At 40.7% G+C, this 21,238-nt stretch overlaps 1 non-coding gene across 1 annotated transcript; it reads right to left on the bottom strand.

Annotated features, from left to right (window-relative positions):
• Nucleotides 1–20,898: 20,898 nt before the first annotated feature.
• LOC145418058 (5S ribosomal RNA) lies at nucleotides 20,899–21,017 on the bottom strand. Its single transcript, XR_013900633.1, has one exon. It is a non-coding gene; the product is annotated as a 5S ribosomal RNA (ribosomal RNA).
• Nucleotides 21,018–21,238: the final 221 nt, after the last annotated feature.

The following is a 21,238-nucleotide window of genomic DNA, read 5'->3' as shown; positions in this document are numbered from 1 at the left end:
GGGTGGCATGTGTTATCTGGGGGTGTGTTGAGGGGTGGCATGTGTTATCTGGGGGTGTGTTGAGCGGTGGCATGTGTTATCTGGGAGTGTGTTGAGCGGTGGCATGTGTTATCTGGGAGTGTGTTGAGGGGTGGCATGTGTTATCTGGGGGTGTGTTGAGGGGTGGCATGTATTTTCTGGGGATGTGTTAAGGGGTGGCATGTGTTATTTGGTGTGTGTTGAGGGGTGGCATGTGTTATCTGGGGTGTGTTGAGGGGTGGCATGTGTTATCTGGGGGTGTGTTGAGGGGTGGCATGTGTTATCTGGGGGTGTGTTGAGGGGTGGCATGTGTTATCTGGGGTGTGTTGAGGGGTGGCATGTGTTATCTGGGGGTGTGTTGAGGGGTGGCATGTGTTATCTGGGGGTGTGTTGAGGGGTGGCATGTGTTATCTGGGGGTGTGTTGAGCGGTGGCATGTGTTATCTGGGAGTGTTTTGAGCGGTGGCATGTGTTATCTGGGAGTGTGTTGAGGGGTGGCATGTGTTATCTGGGGGTGTGTTGAGGGGTGGCATGTATTTTCTGGGGATGTGTTAAGGGGTGGCATGTGTTATTTGGTGTGTGTTGAGGGGTGGCATGTGTTATCTGGGGTGTTTTGAGGGATGGCATGTGTTATCTGGGGGTGTGTTGAGGGATGGCATGTGTTATCTGGGGTGTGTTGAGGGGTGGCATGTGTTATCTGGAGGTGAGGTGAGGGATGGGATGTGTTATCTGGGGGTGTGTTGAGGTGTGGCATGTGTTATCTGGGTGTTGAGGGGTGGCATGTGTTATCTGGGGGTGTGTTGAGGGGTGACATGTGTTATGTGGGGGATGCTGAGGGGTGGCATGTGTTATCTGGGGGTGTGTTGATGGGTGGCAAGTGTTATCTGGGGGTGTGTTGAGGGGTGGCATGTGTTATCTGGGTGTTGAGATGTGGCAGGTGTTATCAAGAGGGTGCTAAGGGATGGCATGTCTTAGGTAAGCCTCTGCCTTTCACACACTTTTATTCTTGGAAAGTCGAACAGAGCAGCAATTGTTTTATCTTCATTACTAATTTATCACATTATTTCCCGGCCGATAACCCCCCCCCCCTGTAATCTGTAAGGTCATTCACAGGAAGGAGTTAAGGCTGCTCTAACCTTTTTCCACCAACTGGCCTAAAATTTCCGTCTCTCCATCTTGATAGCTGAGTTGTAAGATTAGATTAAGACTAGCTGATGATGCTAGTAGTGAAGATTGCTGTAGAATGGACGCAGAACCATAGTATTTTGTTTTTCTGCCACTGAGTCACAGTACATTAAAAAAATTACAGAACAACGAAAATCTGGGCCAAGATAACGTGATAAACCTGTAGTTAAGGTTGTTAAGGTTGAAAGGGGCTCGGATGGGTAGGTAGGATGGGGGAAAGGAAGAGGCAACAATCTGGCACATATCCTTGATAACGCAAAATGAGGTAACAGTTATTTTCATCCATCCCCCAAACCCCTTCCCTGCAATTACACGTGTTTTTCGTGTTTAATCACCTGACCACCAAAGAAATGTTATGACTGTTTCATTTGTCTTTACTATGCAAGAAGTTTATTCAGGCTATATCTACCCCCCTTCTTTCGAAAATTCTTTCCGAAGCTGAATTAAAGCACCCAAAAACAGCAAAAACAACTTAAAACATTGCGTCACCGAAGTGAAGAGTTTAATTTTCTTTTATGAGTGGGTATAGAAGCCTGATAGTGTTAGTGCGCCATTGACAGAAATAAGCTCGTAAGAAAGATGTGTTAGGCAGCCTCCCCAAACGACGAGAATATTTTCCACAATGGCCCTGCCACTTGGCAACTTCCATATTTCGTGTTACCAAAGTGGACTGATTTGACAGCCAGTATTCCTTCCACTACTAATCGAATGGCAGAAATCTGGGTGTATTCTGCCGTCTCTAGTCTGAATTGCCAGTGAATATTACCCCCGCTGGAATATGTCGTTTCGATTGTATCACTTTTTATTTATTTATTTTTAATGTTGTTGATTATTATCCCTCGAAATACTTCATGTATTTTCTCATTTATTTTATTATAATGTATACGTATAGCTCGGTGAATTAGAACTATGTTTACTTTATAAAGGGAAATCTGACTCATAATTTGAGTGGTCGACAACAAATGCTATAACGACCAATTGCCAAAACCATCCTACAAACTAGAGAATAACTCATTACCCATGTTTTCAGTATCACAGCTACCACAGATTTATCAGATCTCCACCACACCAATAACCATCACCACCACCACAGTCACAACACGTTCATCACAAAAAACCACACCCCACCACACCAAATACCACCACCACCATCACCACCACAATCACAACATACTGTCGACTACATCCTCACTCCACCACACTAGTAACCATCACCACTACAACACCATCTCAGCCTTACTCCATAAAACCATCATAACAATTTAACCTCTTCCTCCTCCTCTTCCTCCTCCTCCACCACCACAAAACAGTTTCTTTCAGCTAACTTTCCGATTGGTTTAACGTCATGTCGGTGACAGTTCCGGTAAGTCATAGCGACTCTCGGTCAAATCATCGTTCGGTCAATCATCCATCCATCAGCTGAATGTCCGTACGTCAAATATCATCGGTCAAACGACTGTTTAAGACCACATTCCACCATACCCAATCGCAACCACCACAACCCACTACATTACGAACACCATCGCCACAACCCACCACACTACCAACACCACGCAGTTTCCACACAACTACCACCACCACAACCCACCACATCATTAACACTACACACAGTTTACTATACCACAACCACTACGACCACAGCCTACCACTACCACCACCAAATCGTCTGCTACACCACAACCACCATCACCACAACCCACCACACTACCTACACCACACGCAGTCTAATACACCACAAACACCGCACCCAGTCTACTACACCACAAACACCACCACCACAACCCACCACATTTCCAGCACACTGTCGCAACTCCTTTTCCACCACACCAACACCACTACTGCCACCACCCTCACCACAATACCACCACAGCCATCACACTCCAATCACCGCATCTGCTGCACCACACCACTACCACCACTACACCTACTCCTCCGCACCACACCACACCATTACCATACCACCACCACAACACTGCCAATACCCCATCACCACTGGTAATATAATTACTCCCTTGTGATTGGAATGGCTCCTCTCCTACCTCAGTGAAACTTCCAACACCATTTCTAATACAAATACTACTACTACTACTACTACTACTATTACAACCACCACCACTGCTACTGCTACTACTGACGATGACGACAACAACGATGATGATGATGATGACTGAAGTATAACATAGAACTAATTAATGTTAATTGCAAATATAATATAAAAATAATACTTAGGACCACCATAACGTTAATTAATACCGGAAAAGGCCTTAAAGGTGTGCTAACCAGAGTCGCGGTAGTGACATTAATATGTAATGTCAGTGCACAGAGAGAGAGAGAGAGAGAGAGAGAGAGAGAGAGAGAAAGGTGGGTAATTCTCCCTATTCTAACCAGCACACACACACACACACACACACACACACACACACACACACACACACACACACACACACACACACACACACACACACACACACACACACACAACGTCCCCCTTCTCTCGATTTTCCTACACCTCGTCTTTGCTTGTTTCTTTGTTCCTTCCCTCCCTATCTCTTCCCTCCCCCTGTCTCCAAAGAGGGAGGGAAAAAGCAGGGTGGGAAGGAGGGAGGGAGGGAAGGAGAAAACAAAGACCAACTGCAGAAAGAAATCGAGAGGAGGAGGATGTATATGTGTGGTGGTGGTTGTGGGGAAGGGGGGAGTGTCCTCAATCCATTTGTCCTGGTTCTCTCTCTCTCTCAGTACCACTCCCAAACCATCCCTTTGACCCGGAGAGAATTTTTCATATATCATTTTCCGATACGAGCCTCGACTGCGTCACAACTCTCTTATTTATGTTGGGGTCTGCGCTTTTTTTTTTTTTTTTTTTTTTTTTTTGTACGACTCTGGGCATAGGCTTCACAGCCTGCTATCAAGGCCCAGCAGTCCTCCTACATACCATACACCTCTACATGTCACCACTTCGGCGCTAACACCCACCGTCCATATTGAAGACATGCTAGGGCTGTCTCATACAGGACTGGTGTATTGGTATTAGCGGGGGTATTTTTACGACATGTCGGCGGGCCTTCTGGTAGATCAGTAAGCCTGATTTAATGAAATTCAAATCCTTAAACTGTTCCCTGCCCCAGCCGGGATTCGAACCTGGGTCCGATAGGACTGCAGGCCACCTCTCTACCGATTGAGCCACCGCCTCCCCCAATTTGACCATGCTTGTTTGCTAAGTTTTCGTATTCTTTAGTTCTCCCTACATTCTTTTGTGTGTGTGTGTGTGTGTGTGTGTGTGATTGCATATTTCGATACCCTAATTTACATGCGCGTGCGTGGGTGTACTGTACGAGTAATGTGTTAATATGCTTGTTGCGTATGGTGTGCGTGTGCGGGTGTGCCATGTGTAAGTATGCTTGTTGCGTGTGCGCTAATATGCGTGTGCGTGCGTGGGTATGCCGTGTGTGTACGCATGCTTGGTCCGTGTTCACTAGTATGCGTGTGTGTGCAAGGGTGTGCCGTGTTTAAGTATGCCTGTTGCGTACGGTGTGCGTGCGTGGTATTCTTTCGTGTGTGTGTGTGTGTGTGTGTGTGTGTGTGTGTACTCTGACGACTCAATACATGGGGTGCCGGTAATTGAGAGAGAGAGAGAGAGAGAGAGAGAGAGAGATGTAAGAGTACATAGTACTGAGGCATTAAAAGTGTAGAGAAATGAATGGATACCGCAGTGTGTGAGGTGGGGCCGTCATTTAGGGTTTAGATATGTAACATCTCTTATATAGCGATTCATTTTGCACATTGCACCTGAACAGTCTTGCGAGGAATTGGTTGAAACGTTGCTGTTACCTAAAATATTTATTTAATAAATAGCCAGGATGGAGGTAAAAGAAAATGTTTGGTCGGGGTGGAGGTCTACCACTGTCCTTTTTTTTTTTTTCTTTTTTCTGTATAAAAACCCTCCCGCTTATACCCACCTCCCACCTACAGCACCCACCCACCTACACCAGTTTCTACAGTAATGCTACTTATGTTTATAAGAAATTTGCACCGGAAAGGAGAGTGACTGTATGGCCCCTCTTCATCGTAACGGGTGTACATGGGGATCTTCACTGGCCCCATCCTGCCTAAAATCTAATCAAGGAGGGGGTCTACCATTGTGAAAAGTTCGTTTTCCTAATAGCACACACACACAGTTCAGTCCAGGTCTGCAGCAGGGAACAGTTTGACCACTGAATTTCATTAAAACACACGTTGTTGATCTTCCCCAAACCCCACCGATATCACAGAAAAAAAAATATATATATATTATTACACCAGCCCTGAAAGAGACATCTCTAATGTGTATTTCATATGGACGGTGGGTATGGGCGCCGAAAACTTGACAATTTTGACATATGGAAACAATTGACTCTTTGTAGGACTGCTGGACCTCAGGTGCATCAGACAACGGACTGTATAATTTATGCCCAAAGTCAGATTTTACCGTATGGATGCATTTTTTTTTTTTTTAGTTTAATATGTATATCTTTTCAATTTTAGTACGGTACTATAAAGTCTTTCGGCGGTCTGCCGTTTTTAGTTATCTTAGTCAATTCGCTTTTATTATATTTTCTGATTGTTCGTAGTTATATAAGTCTTCAGTTTCTTTATATATCGGTCTAATCATTTGCATCAGTGGGGATTTGGTATTGTCTTCTACAAGTCGTTATGTTCATTATGTACCAGGGTTCTAATCATTTGCAATACGTGAAGTGTTCTCAATTTCATTTCGTGTGGTTTCAGATTTTAACATAATCCTTCATTGCGTTTGGTATTCATACAGTTTTCCATTTCACAGTTCGTTCGGTTTCAGTAATATAAGTCAGTCTGCGTCCTAAGTTATCTCGCACAACTCGTTTAGTTTCTAGGTATGGTGGGATTTTTTGCTGTATTTATCATTCATATGGATTCCATCTTCGTAGAGTTTCGGCACTGTATATAATGTGCTTAATAAAATTCCTGTCTTACTGTTCGTTAGGTTTTAGTAACAGGCCGGTAATCTGGTCTTTCGTAACGCCGCATTTCGTGAAGTTTTGCATCTAAAAAGTTCTTTCGTTTACAGCACCATTGTCTGACCCTTTGAACGCCATGTTACACTGTCCCCTTTCACAGTCCGTTCAGTTTCAGAAAAGATCAGATTTCCTTAATACTTAACCTTTTTTTTTTTTTTCTTCTTAGCATTGGACATTCGCAATGTTCCCCAGCTTACATTTTGCTCAGTTTCAGCAATGTAATAAGAGTTTCATAAAGTTTCTGTAATATAATCTAGACTTTCATAGCATTTATCATCTGCAATTTTCTGTTGTCGGAAGTTAGTATTTTTCGTCCTACACTTCATCAGGTTTCAGAACGCACCAAAATTTCTCATATGATGTTAGAGGAAATAGAGGAAAAATGGAGAACTGGGAGATACTTTTTTAATGGTCACCTGAGGGGGTTAACCTGCATGTTGTATGCAAATTTCGTCCTACTCTGCTCAACTGCTTGTACATTTCATGCTGGAAGTTGGAAACTCATTTTACAGGCATTATTATAAACTTTCTTTTTTTGCTAAACACTTTCACTACAGTGGTATGAAATAGTTTACATGTATTCTTGCTGACTCTTAACGTTTCATGATCCTTAAATGAGAAACTTTTCTGGCCTCAGTGATCATATATAACATTCCTTAACGCATTACGGCACAGTGTTACTGTGTGAGGGATTGTTTTGGAAAGGTACTAAGCATACCCCTTTCCGTTATTCGGCTCAGTCGCGAAGCTCATACATCCCTACCCCGGGGCTCCTTCCTTTGTTAACTTTTGATATGACCATTTCCGACCTATATTGAGGACACGGCCCAAATGGGTCAACCCCTTCACTGCTGCGGTGCTCTTCATAGTTATATAAAATCGTCTGACGGTAGCAAGAATGTAATATAAAAGACATCCTTGGTCTGTAGTAGTTAAGGACTTGAATTATACCAATACTGTACTGTTAATTGTACTCAGTTCCATATAGCTGCTTTAATGACTAACACATTTTTATTGGCGAATTCTGGTGACGCATACTGTGGGTGTTATATGCTCACTAAGCACATGATAACTAATCCTTCTTTTTATTTCATTTACCTTCACTTTGTTTCGTTCTTGCCACTACATGATTTTACCTAACCTAAAAATGGCTTTCTTGTAGTAAAGGAGTCAGGGAAGGCTATGTTGATAACCTTTTTACTCGCGTGCTTAACAAAGAGTAACAAAAAGAGTTGATTGCTGCAGGGTTGCAAGTTTCGCACTAATCATTTTGGGGTTAACTTTGCGAGCTGAGATAGTTATTTTCCCAAACCTAAGATTACAGTTAACCCTGTAGAGGCGATGGGTTCTCTTTGGTTGAATGAAATTTTATGGGGTTGTCCGAATTAAAGGGAAAAGTTGTTACCTCTAGGCCACCACATTTACCTTGTCAGTATTATCACGCTTTTGAGTTTTTTCTTCTGCCTATAAACGATTTCATTCAGTTTAGACATGTCAGTTAGCCTTCATTAACTCCTTCAGTCTTTGGATGCTGCCCTAAGCTGAAATAAATTGTAATATTGTAAAAAGAATAACCTAACCTTAGAAATCGTAATATGTATCTCCCAGGATAAATCGATTGGGTGGAATAGGAAAATTAAACAGGTTTCAGTGTATTTGGAAGCTGTGTGTGTGTAATTACGTATGTGTGTATGTATTGCAGCGGCCAGTATACACTCCTTTGGCATCGATGGGCAGCTGTGACATATACAGTGAAGTTGTGGTATACAGGTCGTCAAGGGAAACTCATTCGCCAGGTTAAAGAACATCACTTTTTTTTTTTTTTTTTTTTTTTTTTTAACTAGAGAAATAAACCACCCCCACCCAGTGATCCACGCACGACTATAGAAGGCTTTTGGAGTGTAGAGTGAGTGAGTGCATGTGGAAGCTGTGTTGTAGTGGCTGAGTTTGTGAGCGTGAAAGTCTGTTTGTCATGGATGAAGCTTCGACAGAGTACCGGCATCTGAGAACACTTGAAAGGACACACTACCCTCTTTCTGCAGCCCAGGGATGTAATTTTTATGTAATTCTTCTGCCATCTGACCATTTTACTCTTGTAAGGATAGACTTCTGGAACGCAAGGAGTGGGATGAAGCCTTAATTAACCCTTTCGGTTCGAGACATTTCACTTATCTGAATAGTCTCGTCTGGAAGTAGCCAAAAAAAAAAAAAAAAAAAAAAAATGATGATGGTGATGATGAAGAAGAAGAAACAGAAAGAAGCGGATTCTGATAGTATGTCCGGCCTCGGGTGGGATCGAACTCCGGTCAGGAGGCTTAGTGGACGGACACACAACCCACTCGGCCTCTCACGGGATAAATACGGTGTCCTGTGTGCTTTGGCTGGGGTTGGGTGGCGCCGTAAAGTGCGTCCACTGTCGCAAAAATGCATTTCTTCTGCGGAAACCAATAATTGGGGATGGAAACTTCATTGAGTTACGTAAATGGTGCGATATATAAATGCGATACAGGGCTTTGGCGTGTGATGATGAGAGAAAAGAGAGAAAAATAGGAGGAAGGGCGTAAATGTTGGTGTGAGTGCTAAATGTGTGTAGCGGAAGAGGAAGTCTGTGAGTGTTGTGAACGGCCCTTTATTGCATATTACGCCATAATCCCTTCAGATACACGGTGTACATTTTAGTCATGATATCTGCAGACGATTTTACCTAGCTTAGGGGGTAACTAAGTCTTCTCTTAGCTAGGATTACCCTCTAGATTTCTACGAATAAGGATTCTCTCTCTCTCTCTCTCTCTCTGTAACTAAGGCTTCTCTCCCCTAGCATTTTGATTACTGGAGATGAGAAATAGGAGACGTTTATTAATATTATTGCTACTTTTATATATGTTATTAATGTACAGTATGTGTTCGTAAAGTATTTGTTGTGTAATATTATTTTAATCATTTTGTTTTTGCAGGTAAGTAGCGTCTGTCTACAAGTGTGGTACGAAAACTGTAAGTATTAAGACACATACAATGTAGATACGGTGATATATAGTGCCTGCAAAAAAATATATATATATATATATATATATATATATATATATATGTGTGTGTGTGTGTGTGTGTGTGTGTGTGTGTGTATATCGTGTATACGTTCTGCAGCAGCGGAAGAAAAGAAAAAAAACTCATTTTTACTATTGCTCGCGCCTATTGTTTCTGTTAGTATCGCATCAAGGAGGAACTTTTCGCCAGGAATTATATACTTTGAAATCAGAAAACTGTGCCTTATTATATACCTGGCATATTAGGTCAAAGATATTATTTGTCAGCATTTTACACTCGACAAAATAATGTATCACAAAACTGAGGGTCATTCACCATAATACTGCAACGGAAGCATAAGACAAATGCCCTTGGAATATGGATGCTATAATCAGTCACGGTGATCTGAGTAACAGCATAATTAATCATGGTGCTTTGGGTTGTAGCCTAAGCTGCAGAATTTTGGCTCCATATACTGTTAGGAAAAATGTTTAGTGATTCATGTCTTGCTATAACAGTGCCGTGATTTAACGAAGTGCAAGATTATTGCCATATCTGGTGAGGTAAAAATCAGTTTCAGCTTCAGCTTTACAAGTGTGGGTACAGTTCCTCTGCCTAGCGATTCATTCAGTAGCCAGATAGGTCAACCATATCGAGCTAGCGATAATCACAGTGCACATTTAAAAATCAGTCACTCCCAGTTGATCGGATGCAGTGTGTGTGTGTGTGTGTGTAGCTCTATATCTGCAAGAAAATATTTTGGAAAATGTGCAGTCATTGACAGAAATATAACTACTCCCGCTAGGCTAATTCCTGAGGTAAAAGTAGCAAAACTATGAAAAGTTTTACTTGACAAACGGTTTCCCTGCAGGATGACGAAGGCAAAAGTAGCCAAAACACCTTCTCAGAGGACATCAACCTCTCTTTCTCTCTCTCTCTCACACACACACACACACACACACACACACACACACACACACACACACACACACACACACACACACACACACACACACACACACACACACACACACTGGCTAATAAATCACACCATTCCACCCACAATGCACTCAACGAAGCTATCACAAGTGCCTGAACACCCCTCAGAGGATATCATTTTGGATCAAACTCGAAATCCCTGTAATTTACCGTGTGTGTGTGTACACTTTCGCTAAAACGTACTGCATATCTGGGTTCGGAGTTTCAGTGTATACGTATAAAATAAATGAGAATGGTATATTTGCTTTTTCGTGTCCTGAAAGGCTTCATTTTGACATCCAAAAATTTCATTAATATATAACATTTGGTAACTCAAAGCAAACCGTTAGTCTGTGCCATCTATCTCACAGGGTGCACAGGAGGGACCAAAGACTAAGCATTTAAGAGCAGATGACCAGCCTACTCTCCTTGGTGATATTATAAAAAAAAAAAAAAAATCCTATCACCTAGTGGGGATCGACCTCATACAAAGCTATCATTCACACTGGGGTGTTTTAAACACTGGCAGGAGTAATTTTGAATATTATAATCAGATCAGGGTAGAATGAAATGTTCCCATAAATAAGTCAAGTATTTGTTCACTTAATCTATCCACACCAGAACATTACGCAGTGAGAAGTATTTTGAATAGGTTTGCAGTTCACAGATAAAATTACCAAGAGAATAACTGGCTCCCGAAAACTGCTCAGGTTGTAAGAGGCTAACGTGAATGTTTCTATCAGAGCTAAAATACAAGAGAGAGAGAGGGAGATGCGCTACATACAAATGCCGGAATAGCTGCACAGTTATGCATACCTACAGACGGAGAAAATGCCAAGACTGAAGGTTAAATTACTGTATTCGTGGGTTACAGCGTCAGAGTGGTGATGATGAGAGACGGGGAGAGATATTAAGCGCGAGTGGCTTCGATTATGTCTGATACGTGTGTGTGTGTGTGTGTGTGTGTGTGTGTGTGTGTGTGTGTGTGTGTGTGACAACGACATTCAGACAATGAAACAGAGATAGACATATGGAGAGACAAAATGCAAAGAATGCGTTCTAAAGAGACAAACATAATGCAAAAATTAAAGGTTAAGAAGTATAGGTAGATAGACAGACAGATCGACAAATAAGATAAACAAATAGATAGACAGATAGACATTATTCAGGTAGAGTGGCTGTGACGGAGAGCTTGTATAACTGTCGGTGGATGGAACTGGTCGATGGCACTCCCCTCTGACTGGCACGGAATGGTTCGCTGTAGTTAGTTCTTATAGTGTGTGTGTGTGTGTGTGTGTGTGTGTGTGTAACTTCACTTTTATGTGTTGGTGTATGCATGTATTTGTGTTTCTGCAAAGTACACGATAATACTCTCATTAATTTTTATGCATTACTAAACCTGAGAGATGAAATGAGCAAGAATATAAGAAGAAACACCGGTCATCGGATTGAAGTCTTTTTTCTGAAGTCCGAGGAGTTCACCCAGGCAATCCAGTTACGTTTTTCTCTTTCCAAACAATTTAGGTAGATGTTGAAAAAAAAGATTATAATACAGTAGTTAAAGAGTGAATGCTGTACATGTCTAATTCTTGTATTTATTTTATTTAAGCTATGTATTTTTATTTAAGCTATATCAAAGTCTATCGGCTGCAAGAATACCGCGCAAAACGATGTCTTGGTGAAGGGCCACCTCTAAGCTAGATTAATTCGTGTAGCAGCACTGAAAAAAAAAAAAAATCTAATTGAAGATTAAAACCCAAGAGTTGGCGGTCATTTAATCTCGGGACGCGTTATCTTAGGTAGGAGATGCGAGGGAGCCATTTAAAGCCTACAGTACTGGAGGTCATTTAAATTGCTTTCATAGCCCAGGGATTTTAATTTTTCTTGTCTGTCTTTGTGGTTTTGCGATTGTTTCAGTCACTTCCTCATTGCGATACCATTATGTTTTCAAAGCTTGAGAGAGAGAGACAGAGAGAATGTGTGTGGCTTTATAGTACAGGAGTTATTGTTCTTATTTTTGCATCTGCCGTACACAATGAAATTTCGCATAGCATCGGAAAAAGAGAATATCATAATATTTAAACGCTCGTGTGATTACCCATGACGTCCTGCTGTTCTCCCCCCCCCCCCTTCTCGGCGTCAGTCAAGATGAAACGGTGGTCTTTGGTGTGTGTACTTACGTGGGTATTCGTAAAATACCGCTTACTTCGCACAAACCTTCACCCATTTACGCTCAGAATGCTGTGTTGACGTGTTGCGATGGCCTAGAGAAACACAAGTAAGAATGGCGTACGATATTAGTGAAATGTGGAGGACATAGAAGGAAAATACCTGAGCAGTAGTTGTAATATTATTTTCATCCCTTCCCATGTCGAGAATGATCGACAAAGAATATACATTTATACTTTTTTGTTTATTTGTTTGTTTGTTTCCCATCTCGCCAGCCATTCATAATCGTTACGATCATGCAGCTTTAAAACATCGTACGTCTGGCAGGTAAGGTGGGAGGTATCTCAGGTAACAGAGCCCGGGCGAAAAGGGTTGTGATTGGTGGACACGTAGCAATTCGTGTCCTAGCCATATCCTATTTTTTTTTTTTCCTGTTTGTCTCACTCAGCTATTTCACAATTCATTTCTAGGTCACATGTAGGTTCTGCGGATAATATTCTTGCAGTTCGTGATATCGTATCCGTTCACATAGCCATAATAGTCACGAATAATGTGAAGTTTTTAAACATTTGAATTTCTACATTCTTCCCGCCTCCCCTACTCTTAGGCAAGACATGTATTATATTGTTGCGAATTCATCCAATAATTTCAAGATTATGGCAAATACAGTGGCCATGCATATTGATTGTTGTTACTGATTACAAAAAATCATTGTTTAACCTTTATGGTCGAAGATAATATATATTTTAAAACTCACAGTTTTGTTACCCGCATCCCATCCCCCTCCTCTGGCGCACATCTTTCTCATACATTTCTTGGGTTATATACTGTTTATATCGTGTACTCGTATGTGACAAGTTATGCAGTTCGTGATAGAACGAAATTTCGCATAGCATCGGAAAAAGAGAATATCGCATTATTTAAACGCTCTTGTGATTACCCATGACGTCCTGTGTTCGCCTCCCCCCCCCCTTCTCGGCGTCAGTCAAGATGAAACGGTGGTCTTTGGGTGTGTGTACTTACGTGGTTAATACCGCTTTCTTCGCACAAAATTTCACCCATTTATGCTCAGAATGCTGTGTTGACGTGTTGCGATGGTCTAGAGAAACACAAGAATGGCGTACGATATTAATGAAATGTGGAGGACATAATAAAAATACCTCACCAGGCGTTAAAGGACCCAGCCATCAGCCGTCCTCCGGTGAGTGTTTTGGACAATTAAGTTATTCATTCTGTTGACGCCATTTTTAGTTGCATGTTTGTTACTACCAGACGATTTTATGTAGCTTACTGAGACATTGTGTTATGAATTAGAATACCATTTCGTCATGTGAGATTTCCCACAGGTTAAAATCGTTTGGAGGTCATTGCTGGGATCGACACAGTTAAGCAAGTTATATTAACAGTGCTGACAGCCAGAATTTTATTACCAGTACTACATGCTAGATTGGTAGTTATATTGATGAATTTTTTGCTGAATGACTTCCTATGTTGAATTTGGCTCTTTTTTTTTTTTTTTTATCACTTTGGGGGGAACAATTTAGCGTGCCTGTAGCCTTTGGTTCCTTCTTCTTTGCGTAATATATATATATATATATATATATATATATATATATATATATATATATATATATATATATATATATATATATATATATAGCATGTGTGTGTTGAGAGAGAGGGTTCATGATCAGTGGCGAGGAAATAATAAAGTATATTTCTCGTTTTTCTTTTCGGAGCTTGGTCATTAAGATGTAAAATTAGCTTAATTGGTGTAAAACAGTGTAATTCTTCTTGAGCATGCATTCAGTAGAGTTAGGTAATGGATTGGCATACGCGGGTACGTCTTGGTTCTGGAGTGATTTTGCACGCTGGTTTTCTGCTTTGCCAGACGCACGAAGATTCAAAGGATTCCTCCTTTGTGACCTTTCATGGTTGCATCGCGATATTTATAGTTGTTACGTAGTGCTTGATGATTAATATGGCAAGTGTATATAAACATTTAACAATATGGCTGGTGTATATAGACAGTTAACGAGTATGTCCTTTTATACGGTACGATCAGTTTTCCGAAATGGCTGGCTATATTTCCGGCGAGTAAGTTGGCCTTTTCTGGAATTAATTATCGGAGTTTAACTGTGCTGTACCCTGCATACAATAGTGTCAGCGGAGTATAAAAGTAGAATTTCCGGTCGACCGTATCGCCAATTCTCTTTCAGTGGCGTTCGCTCATTTTTACAGCTAAAAAGCATCTCTATGTCTTGCAAAAGTTCTGTACATTGAAACAAATGTGTGCTACAAAGAAATATTCTTTTTTAAAGCTGTTGATTTGTTACCTAATCCCTCATGCTGTGAGGGAGTTGTCTCTTCGGAAGTACTCACAAGCAATTGTCCCCACTCGGTAACCCTTTCAGTTCGATGGCATTTTAAATTTTGTTCTTGTTTGTTTACGGCGATTTTGTGTAGCTTCGGAAATTTTTAGACCCACAGGGGTTCTGTATGATTTTCATTAATCTCTTCCCTACAAGATATCATTTTAGTTTAATTAAATAGTCTAGCGGCATCATTATAATAGGAGCGTCTTCATAGCGCTGTCATGAGTAAAATAAATAAGAGATGATTCATGTGGATTTAAGGCAAAAATATAAAACAAACTTCTTTGACCTTGGATCATCCATCCATCCATCCATCTACCCATCCAGTTCTTTTGCTGCCCCCTAAAGGAGGGTAGGGGTCCGGAGCTAGGCTCTGTAGCCCATCGTCATCGAAGTCAAGGGTGACTAATAATCAAGAGTGACGTCATGCCAACATTAAGTCCTGAATTTGCGCTTGGATTTTAACAACTTATAATAATCACCTCTCATTCTTTCCTCCCCCCTGGCCTGTACTTGCCTTTACTGTTCTTCTCTGTACCATGTTCTGTCTTATTTACATCCTCACCCATCCTTGTCTTCTCTTGCACTCCTCTCTGAACTATGTCTTTACATCTCCCTTCCTTCCAAATCTTGCAGTCTCCTCCTCTCGTATTTTCCATCATCCTCCCTCTCCCTACTTCTTGAGAGATTCTTCCCCTCTCTCCTCCCTTTTGTCTTCTCTCTCCCATTGGTTATATTCTCTTCCATTCATCCCTCCCTCCCTTCCTCTCAACTCCATTTCTTTCTTCCACTTCCCTCATGTCTCCTTCCCTCTACCCAACCTCTCCTCTCCCTCCCTGCTCCTTCTTCCTCTAGTCTCTTTCACTTTCATTTACTCATCCCATATCTCATCTTTTCTCCATTTTCTTGTCCTCTACTTTTCCTTTCTTTTTACAGCCCCTCATCCCCCTTCCTCCTTTCCTCCCATCTTTCCTGTAAGATATTCCTACCTTCTCTCGTCCTCTCTGTCTCGTATACCCGCTCTTCCCTTCATCTCTGCTTTAATTGGATGTCTTCCTGCCTCTTTTATCATCCTTACCCTCACCCTCTTCTTTATTCATAGTTCTTTATGCCCTCCTCTTCTTCATGCAGCTCGCCACCCTCTTGTTTTTTTTCCCCCTTTCTTTGGTGAGGTTTCTTGAAGCCTTTTTTCCTTTTCTGTTCTTTTGTTTTGGTTCACAGTAATTACTTTGTGTGTCTTAGTTTTTTCTTTTCCGCCTTCCCACCATTTATCTATCGACTCTTGTTCCTTTGTCCTTTCTTTCTTGAGTCAGATTTCCAGGATCTGTGTTTTTGTTTGTTATTTTGCTTTCTATGTACTGCTTTGGTTCCTGTCTGTACCTTTCTCTGTCTTTGTTTATTACATTTTCTTCCCCTCCACTTAAGTCCCTCTTTTTCTTCTGCTGTTTAGTTATATAGCCTAATTACTTTATTTGTTGTCGAGTTTTTTTCTTCGCTGTATTTCAATATTCGTTACTCATCCTTGCATGTGTGGGAGCTCTTTGGTGGCCGTTTTTACCTGCGGCGATAGCCAGCAGGTCAGTGAGTGGCCAACATTCTTCTGCTTTTGGCGGATTTTTTAAAAAGAGGTCTTTAGAGACAATAGTGGTACCATACAAGGGCTTTTGATATGGAGAATCCAAATCTGCCACCAGCTGACACCTAAGGTGGCGCCATCTAACGAAAACTTTTGTAAAAGTAGTGGGTAACTCTGCCAAGGCACCTCCAAAATATGTGTAGTGGATCTCTCTTTGTTAAGGCTAGTTACTTTTGACCCAAACTGTTTGAAACCAGAACATCGCCGCAGGTCCCCGAGCAATTCTGCTCTTGTTCTATTATGTGTTTTTGGCATTTGTTTTGATATATTATGTTCTTTTTCTTGCTTTCTCAGATTATGTTTGTGTATCTATTTTTTCCTGTTTTGTTCAACTGTTTTTTTTTATATAATCTTTGTTTTGTAATTTTTCTTGCCTTCCTCTTCCCTTCCAGCAACTCTCCATCCTCTTCCTTTCACATCAGTTCTTGTGATACCGGTATACCTTTCCTATCTTGTGTTATACGTATCACCGTTCTTAATCCTAGTATATTTTCCTTCTATGTTTCAGTTTTTGGGCTATTTTCCCCTGGTTATTTTTCGTTCCCCATATCGCTGTGTGTCTTCTGAAGGTTTGCATAGGCTTGATGATTTAGAGGAATAGGAAGACTGAAGGTGAAATGGAAGGATAGAGAAAATGATGGTAAATGAAGTAAGGTGGCTTGGAGTGGCGGGAGGAAGGGTAGTGGTGACAGCTGTATTTTAGGTGGCAAATGAGGCTTCCTAACAGCGGCACGTTTGCGATTTATTCTGCACATTTCACCTCAGTATTCACTTATATTTATTAGAAGTCGTGTGGATATTCGTAACAGCGGCTCGCTGGATATTTATTCTGCATATCTCAGATCCACATGTATTTTATTAATGCAAAGTATGTGAGTCTTAAGAGAATAATGTTTACATGTATAAGCAAGTTGACGTAATATACAATGGGATTCGTTACGGACTGACTGATTACATTACCAAAAAAAAAAAAAAAAAAAAAAATGGCAGCGTAAGAACAGAGGACATTACCGGCATACAACAAGAGTAAAAGCAGAACAAGGATCAACTATATACATACAGTATCTACAGAATAATACATAAATAAAAGTTATCTAGTATTACCATCTATGGAAAAACGTCAAGGACACCAAATATCTGCGCATAAAACAACTACATAAAAACTAAATCACTACAGATGTGCTGGAATCTAAAAAAAAAAAAAAAAAAAAAAAAAATACATAAAAACTAAATCACTACAGAAGATGTGCTGGAATCCATGCATAAAACAACTCTAATTAAAACTATGCATAAAACATCTCTAATTAAAACTATTCATAAAAACAAAATCGCCACGGAAAATGTGCTAAGAACCCCGCTGTGCCACCTAGAAGACAGGCATTTGGAGGCATTCTTATCAAGAGCATCCTGGATCACTCTGGCATTCACTGATTGGCAGGTCTTTGGGTTACATGCTTAAATCTTCAGTTGATATATGGAATGTAAACTTTAATTTCCTTGCAATAATTTCTAAAGCACGCGACGAAGGTAGACTTTACCCTCACTTTAAAGTTGCTAAATGCACTCTGTAATATGGGATGCAGGCTGACCAAACCTAGTAAACACAGGTATTCCATTAATGACAGTAAAAGATTAGGGATTTGCCCTCCATGTCACAGGCATTTTTTGAATGGAGGACGCCTGTAATCTGGTGTATAGAATTATTATTTTTTAATCAGTTTGGTTTTCCTTCCTGTTTTCGTCTTCTGCAAAAAAGAAAAAAAAAAGTGTAAAGTTCAAGACACGGCGTTACTGTCCTTCGTATATTTTTAGAATTTTTCTGCAAATCAGTTTGGATAGTTTTCTAAAATGTTTCTTAACCCCATCAAATTGGTGACTTATTTTTTTATTTTATTCTTATTTATATATGTTTATATTCATTTATGTATTTGTGAGGCTTCAGTCAATTAAAGAAGAATCTCTAGTCGTGAAAGTTAATATTGAAGGAAAAATCTAACTCCTCCAACTACCATAAACTTTAACAAAAAATGAGAGGACGAAAAGAAGAAAGGCTTACGTTATAGGAGTCAGAAGGTTAATGGTTCATAAGTAATTGTTGGAAAAATTACTTGCTGTTTCGTAGTTGTGTGTGTGTGTGTGTGTGTGTGTGTGTGTTTGTGAAAACTGAAGGTAGCTTTTTTTTTTTTTTTGTCAAGATTAACCGTTTCTTTACAATATTCCCTTTTTTATCTTTAGTTTATCCTTGCTATGAGAAAGAGAGAGAGAGAGAGAGAGAGGGTTGTGTTGGGAGTGAGGAAGAATTTATTGCCAAACTTTTTTATTTTTAGTCATTTTTCGATACTGTTATAGTCCTCTCTCTCTCTCTCTCTCTCTCTCTCTCTCTCTCTCTCTCTGTTTTCCTTGTCTTCATAATATATTTTTCATCGTGTTTTCTGCCATTGTTTTATGCTCTCTTTTTTCCTTGTCTTCATAATATATTTCTCATCGTGTTTTCTACCATTGTTTTATACTCTCTCTCTCTCTCTCTCTCTCTCTCTCTCTCTCTCTCTCTCTTCCTTGTCTTCAGATTATATTTCTCGTCGTGTTTTCTGCTATTGTTTTATGTCTCTCTACCCATTTCTCCTCATTTTCATCAGTTCCCAAATTGGTATTTTTGTCCTATTTTCCTCAGTTTTGTCTGTGCATCTTTAACTGTTAGCCATATTTTTGTCAGTCTTTTTTTCCCGCAAGTTTCTAGTTTCCCGTCACCCCACTTTTTTTTTTTTTCTTAGCCTGTGCTGCGTCCCCTTCTATATCCCCCTTTATTTTTATTTATTTATTTATTTTTTGTATGAAGCTGTCATTTCGTGTGTCCTCGTTTCGTGGTTCTTTTCTGTGTCCATGTTTTGGCCATTATTCTTGCCCTATTTTTATGCTCCTTTCCTTTCTCGTATTCTCCCATTCTATTTCCCTGCTCTCCTCCTCCTCGTCCTCCTCCACCTCCCCATCCTCCTCATCCTCTTCCCTCTGAACCAGGCACTATTTTAGCTCGGAAACAGACATTTCTTTCAGAAAGTTACAGCCTGAGTTAAAAAAAAAATAATAATTTTCAGTCCTCTTGCCTCAAAAGTTTGCTTGCTGGTCAAAAAATTCTGCGACAGGGTTTCATTTGAAGTTTATAGGCACGTAAAGACAGTCAAGAGGAGAGTTGTTATACCATGAGGCGCATTGTTAGATGAGGTTCTGGATGAGGTGGAGGGATGGAGTGGGGATGTGAATGAGGGTCTTGTGAGTTGGAGAAAGGACGGCCCGATGGCGAAGGGCAGGTTGACGTGGAGCTGATTTATTTGTGGCCACCTGCTCCGGGATTAAGGCGACTGGCAATAGATGGATAGATTTTCTAAGCATGAACCATTTAATTTACCGTACTCACTACAATGATGCTAATTTTAATCACTGATGTTACCAAAATACGACTTTTAATCAAATTTCGAGGTCCACTGCAGCGCAAGGGCTGGTTCATTTATCCAGAAGGGAGAGGGAATGGATACAAAGAAAAAAAAAATAGTTTCACTGGGTTGGTTCTGATTACACCGACAGCCAGGTAGTTTTCCTTTTTGATTCTCTCTCTCTCTCTCTCTCTCTCATTCTCCCATGCCGCTGTTCTTGGGCCGTATTTTAGGTAGTATGGGAAGCTTTGTAACACATTTTTCCTTGCGATTTATTTTGCATATTACACCTGTCAGTTCTCCTCTACGATAATGGAACAGCAGTTATTGACACTAGCAATAGGTAACATTAAAGAGAATGTCAGGATGTAATTGTTCGAGTGAGCGAAGCGTGCGAGAACACCAAATTTAGTCACAGTTTGAACCCTCGACATACGTACCCGAACGAAAGATTTATCGCATCAGCAAGAAACGGAGTCAGGGGTCAGGAAAACTCTGTTGTACAGTAGTGAACTTTTTTGGATATCTCAGCCAGTTTTGAAATTACAAGAAAGATAGACACCAATTTGGAATTGGCATAAAAATCCTCAGTTATTTTCATTTCATAGACAACCCGTAATTCTCAATAGTTTTTCCGTAAATCGAGGAAACGATTTTTTATAAGGCAGATTAGTCTAACAGCCGCTGCGCAAGAAGTAACGGTCTAGGGTTGCGTGAGTAGCATTTTCCGACGATTGCTGAGAGCAACCAGGATTTGCCTTTTCATAACAAATAATACCTTCTATTTGGCTTTTTTTTTTGGGGGGGGGGGGAAATTTTTTGACAATCCGAGTCAAACTAATAAAATACCCTGATCGACGAAAGAAACTCAGAATTTCTGATTTCTGATTCGAATCGGAGCGCACCGAGAGACTTGGTGAAAGTAATGTTTGTTCATTCATTCATTGCCAGACGCCCTGTATCCCAAACGGGGTGGCCAAGGCTTAGAGTTAATTGTTTTACAGGGAGGTGCACTAATCCTCCACCAACCCCACTTGACACGTAGGGAGAACGTTATGCCAACAGCATCTGGTGTTCCCAGGCGGTCACCCATCCAAGTACTAACCAGACCCAACGTTGCTTAACTTCGCTGATCGGACGGGAAGCGGTGTACTCAACGTGGTATGGCCGTTAGCGTAGTCAGCATTTGATTACTTTTAGTACAGTGTACAGCTTAGCAAGTTGCTGTCTCTCTGGAGACAACTACCTTACTTGCTCGCACGCTCGCTCGAACACATTCCAAGCTTTCAGTGTGGAGTCCTATTATAATAAGTTGTGTATACTAAATCGCTAAGAAAAGTGTGCTAAGAAGCCTATAATGCGGTCTGGAATAAGACCTCCGAATGATGTCTTCCTC

Source organism: Coenobita brevimanus, chromosome 1 (assembly GCF_032717465.1).
Source record: "Coenobita brevimanus isolate Jiangsu-jjx chromosome 1, ASM3271746v2, whole genome shotgun sequence".
Lineage (NCBI taxonomy): Eukaryota > Metazoa > Arthropoda > Malacostraca > Decapoda > Coenobitidae > Coenobita > Coenobita brevimanus.
Note: the sequence above shows the minus strand (reverse complement) of the source record. Positions and strands in the feature narration are given on the sequence as shown.